Consider the following 6000-nt stretch of genomic DNA (forward strand, 5'->3'; position numbering starts at 1 on the left):
TTTATGGTCATTGACCATATTCCAACTTCCATCAGAGGTGGGCCTTATTCCCTGTTACTCGAGAATCGAGAACTAGAATGGCAACTAAAATTAGATGCGTTTAGGGTCCCAGGACTCAATGAAAACTGTAATATTTCTGCTGTTCTTAAATTAAGAAGCTATATGAGATAAATAAGTACACTTTACCTTGATAGGTTTGCTTCTAGTCTATATACATGTTTACATATTTAATTACTCTGAGTGGTTTTCCTATAGTTCTTATTCTTGTTGATTTGCTTTCCCAATATTAAAAACATCTACTTTAACTTAGTAATATTTAATGAAGTTTTTTAATAATAAAGAATAATATTAACAAATAATAGATGAATAACAGATAAAATAATTTACTTTTAATTGACTTATAAATAACAACTCCTGTATTAAAAGGATAGTAAAAACTATGGAGTTTTTTTCCCATATAGATCTCCTTATGCAGATGTCTATTATATATTTATTTATTTTTATTAATATTTTTGTATTTATGTATAATCTTTTTAGGTTATTTGGTAGTGTGCTTGCATGGTGATGTTATCTGTGCCATTTGAGGAAAGAATCTATGTATTTCCATAATGGTGCGCTAGTTATTTTAAATCATACTTTTAGAAATTTTCAAAATGGTTAATTGTGTTATGTCACTTCCTGTTTTCAAGTATTTAAGATATGTGTTTTTAATACTTTAGTGTATTGTCTCTGATGAAGCCACAAGGGGCTTGTGGCGAAAACGCTTGACTTTTGGACTAATAAACTTGCATTCAGGCTTTTTAAACTGTTGGAATAAGGTTGCTGTGGCGTTTTTTCTTTTTTACCAGTTGGTTTTTGTTTGGCACATCACTGATTATGTGATAAGTGAATGGGGGAGGAAGTACATCCCCCTTTTGGGTAATGAAAACAACATACAGTCCATTATTGATAAGAATAAAAGGGACAACGGATACCAAAGGGCTTATATTTTAGAATTTAGCCCGTATTCTGGAGCAATTAGCAATATCATAGAAAATAATTGGAATATATTAACCAGTGATGATACAATCTGTGGCAAAATTGGAGAAAAACCCTCTTTTGTTTATAAAACAGGGATGAACATTAAAAGAATGATTGAGGCTAGGACATGTAACAGGAAGAACATAGTTAAAAAGAATTCAGAAGGAACTAAGAGGTGTGGACATTGTAATCAATGTTCTTATATCCTGGAGGACAAACAGATATGTTTAGAAAATAACATCACGAGTAGAGTACACTTCAGAAGGGGTAATTGTCAGACACAGCATGTCGTATATTTGGGGAAATGTACTTCTTGTCCCTGTTATTATGTGGGAAAAATGGATAGAAGGCTGCGAAACAGAATTTATGATCATCTCTATTGCATTAGAAAGAAAGATAGGAACAATGCGTTGTTTAGACATATAGAAGAAAGTACTGGATGTGATTCATTTAAGTTTGCGATACTGGAAGTGGTTAATATTGATCCTAGGGGAGGGAATATTAAGGCCATACTTGGAGAGAAAGAAATCAAATGGCAGATAAGATTAAATGCTGCAAGTCCTCCAGGTATCAATGAACAAATTCCCACTAAACCCCTCATAAGGAATTAAAATTTAAAATTCAACAATAATACATACATCAGTTAACAAAGTATGGACTAGCGATCTTAAATGCAGATGCTAGACTTGAGTTATGCATTATACATTGTTGTTGAATATAGTATGATGGAAGGAATTAAGTCGGTTACATATATAATTTTGTAACTAAAAGGACAAATATATTGAACAGTTCATTATAGGCTATTAGACATATAAAATGTATACATGAAATGATAATGTACATGCATTATATTCTAAGTATTGTGTTTATTACAGTACTTTCACGAAATGTATTTTCATGTAGCCAACATAGAGACCTTACACAAGTACTATCTTTTTAAGATAACAGCTACCTTTGTAATTCATGGAATAAGTGAATAATTGGATGTTTAAGGCGGGAAATATCAGTATAAAAGGGAGTAAAATTAATTGCTGAGTGTTCTGATGAAATCTACGATCAGTAGAAGAAAGCGCTCAACCTGTTTTTATTGTTTTTATCATTTTATACGTTAAATACATATTTCAAAAGAAGATATTGGATCCTGTCACTTGTCTTGGAATCTGTTTAGTGCTGTGACTGTGGGCCATGTAAAGAACAATGAAACAGAAGGCCAGTCCATCACCTGCTGGGCTTACTGATTTCCCTAGATGGGGTGTCAGTCAGTTTGGCAACAGAGGCTGGATTTACAATTCTCAGAACTATGGAGGTGTTCTTATACTGGAGGCAGTCAGCAATCATGCATGCATGCAACAGTACAAAAATTCCTTATTTAGTGCAGCTTTTCAACTTGCCCAGTGCATCTTTGGGCCTGGTGCACATCCAGTTAACCAGCATTTCCCAACCCTGCCAAATCATTCCCAAAGCTAGTTATATCTGAGTATATCAGAAAAAAATAATGTCATACTCTTGCGTGCACATCCAGAGATTTGCAGAGTGGGAGATTGCCATTGTTCTGCTATGTTAGGAAATAATGTATCCCATGACAGGTCTGGATTCTATTCCCTGCTTGGTCTGTTGCGGCAGGGGCCTAAGGCCTGCCATCACACTTTTCAGCGCAGCCTCAGTGTCACTAACAATGTAGAAGCAGAAAAAAAAGGCAAATAAACTAAATGAGAACATATCAATGTACATCCTGTTAACACCTTCATTCCTCTAATATACACAACTGTATCCACCTTCACGTTTAGAAAGGTGGATATACAGTTTGATGACACATAATTCATTAAAAATGCATTGTTTTTAACATAAATATACTGATTTCAATGTTGTGGGAACACAGTGAGGGGAAATCTATCAGCTGTTGCCACACTCTTTCTCCAACAGCAATAATAAACCACCATTAGAATATGGAAGTAAGGGATGAGAAGGCATATTCCCAGAAGGAAGTTTGGGGTGGGTTTTATTTATTTATTTGACATTTGTTGACTGGTTTGGTCCAACTGAGCCAGAAGCCCATATTCAGTGGAGACCCAAGGAGAAAAGCTCCAGTATAATACATGGAAATTTGAAAAAAATTTGAGATTAACAATGCAACATCAATTAAAATGCAAGGTAACAAAATGCAGAATCAAGCAGTTAACAAAAACCCAACACAAGTATGTACACAGTAGGCAGAAAGTAACATTTAGAATTGAGAGAAAAATTATATCTAATGTTGATACGAGTCATGTAGCAATTTAAGTATACATATTTTCAAGAATAGTGGCTGCAAAACAGCATGAGGTGTTAATACAGATTAACTATGAGTTCTGTTTGAGTGAAAAAAAGAAGTCATAAGAATAAGAGCTGTAAAACAAAATGAAGAAATTGCATAGAAGACAGAAGAGGGGGTTTGGATTTAAGTAGGGTCCTGGCAAGGGCAAGACCATGACTTTGCTAGGTCATTTTTTGTTCTTTTTTGAGGTTAGTACTGTGTGTAATGTTTCTAATGCGGGAGGGGAGTTTGTTCCAGGCTTGGGACACCGAGTATTTGTATGAGAGTTTGCCAATGTATTTGTTGGGCTTGCAAATGTCTAGGAGATGTTGGTCAGAGCAACGGAGTGAATAATGTGGGGCATAGTAGGATACTAGAGAGGAGTGGGCGGGGCATCCAGTAGGTTTGTGAGTATGGATTGAGTAATTCGTAGCTCTGATAGAAGAAGTTGGGGGAATTCTATCCATTGGAGTTTCATTAGTGCAGTGCAGTGGTGAGAGTAGTAAGGCTGATTAGTGACAAATCCAGTAATTTTATTATAAGTTTGTTCTAGTTTGGTGCTTAGTGTAAGTTGTAAGTTTGTGAGGATTGGAGTGGCATACAGTAGGCAAGGCAAGAGGAATGCTTTAGCCAGAATAAGTTTAGAGTCTGAAGTAAGGAATTTTTTGCTCCTATAAAGTAATCCCAATTTCTGATGTGTTTTTTGATACACTTTTGAATGTGAAGGTCAAATTTTAATTGATCATCAATTATGGTGCCAAGGAGCTTTGTGTGAGGTTCTACTTTGATGATGGTGTTGTTGAGTGATGAGATGGTAAAGGTGGATTTGTGATGATAGAAAGAATCAAGAAGGAAGAGAAGGAGTTTGGTTTCATTTGGATTTAGGATGAACTGGTTTTCTGTGAGCTATCTTTCAACAGAATGGAAAAAGTTTTTGAGTGCATTTGTGGAGATTGGGGATGTTGTTGAAGGAGATCAGAGTGAAGTTGACTGCATATTGTATTAGAAGCAATTGCAGGATGTGTGGAGGTTGTTGTAAAGATATTGAATAGAAGAGGCCCTAGAATAGATCCCTGGGGGACTGCTGTATGAATAGTTAGGAAGGGATAGCAGGAAGTGAGTCATCTAACAGACTGTTGCCTGTTGGTAAGGTAGCTGGAGAACCAGTGAAGAGTGGAAGTTGAAAGGTTGAGTTTACATAATTTACTTAGCAACTTAGAGTGAGATACTGTATCAAAGGCTTTAAAGAGGTCTAGGAATAGACAAGATACTAGTTTGTTGTTGTCTGTGGCCTGTGTTACAGTATGAGTAAAAGACAGAAGGGTGCTGGCAATGCTGTGGTTTGGCCAGAACCCATGTTAGGTAGGGATACGAAGGTTTTCATGGATTAGAAATTTTATAAGTTGTCTGTATGGTTTAATCAGAGGTATTCTGCACATTTTGTTGTGTTTATAAGAGGGCTTTTTTGTTGGTGAGGGAAGCTTGCCTTCATTTTGTGTTATCTTTGGCAGAGGCAAGTGATTTTTAAGTTGATTAGCTAAATATTATTTGTTTACGTTCTGCGGATCAGTTAGTCCCAAAAGACACAAGCTGATATATATATATATATATATATATATATATATATATATATATATACCAACTAGGGGAAATGTAGCTAGGGATTGGGGGAGCACCCTATTCTTTTTGATAAGTGCCCCAGGATCTTTTACATCTACCTAAGCTACAGCCAACTTAGGCAGATGAGGACTAGGTTTAATGTCTCATCCAAAGCATGGCACACTCAGAAGTTTGACACTCCCAATATCCTACACTGCAGTGTCAGTATTTGGAAAGTAATTCAGCTGCCTGGTGTGGGAATAAAACTGACAGCCTTCTGATCTTCTAGCACCAAGGGAGAGTGTCTCAGCAGTCGAGTACTGGGACTGCTCCTTGTAAATTAGCAGACTTCCACTACAGATAGTATATATTTCTGCACAAAAGCTCCTGACTAAGACTATACCGATACTAAAATTAATTGCTTATCTGGACTCATAAAAAGCCAGCGGAATGACTGCATTTTCTTGTTTGTGCTATACTGCTTGTGTATTAACATATTGCCAATAAATGGAGTTGATATTTTATGTGATGTGTAACTCTGGAGTGCTTTTCCTGTTGAAGTATCTGTTAAAAGCCTTCTGATATTGAAACTGTTGAGTTTATATAGATCATCTTAAAAGGGCCTGTCAACTACATCAATGAAAAGTGATGAAGCAGAGGTAGTCTGCAGTCTTTCTTTAACATGATTATAGATATCACCTTTGTGTGTCTTTATTAGACATAAGGAAAGGATAGCAAGGAAAGGCCTGTTTTACAAGTTTGCACCCAGCACTTACAATTTACATTTATCTATGAAAATCACACACCATGCCAGATATAAATGACTTAAAAGTACTGCGTAATGAGGAAAAATCATAAACTTAAAATATATTACAAAGATAAAATGTACATAGACTGAGGCAGGGCTAATGATCTGCCAAAACTACATAACACGAAACCCAACCCATGTCCCTAAACCAATTTTTATCAAACATGAAATGTTATCATTTCAGTCTTAAAGTTTTCTTCCTGAATGATGAAAGCATTAAAAACAAATGATATCAGTTTAGGTGCTTCCATCAAACTCACAATCCTGACAGTGCAATTAC

Source organism: Protopterus annectens, chromosome 2.part2 (genome assembly GCF_019279795.1).
Source record: "Protopterus annectens isolate FY-2018-M chromosome 2.part2, PAN1.0, whole genome shotgun sequence".
NCBI classification, from domain to species: Eukaryota; Metazoa; Chordata; order Ceratodontiformes; family Protopteridae; genus Protopterus; species Protopterus annectens.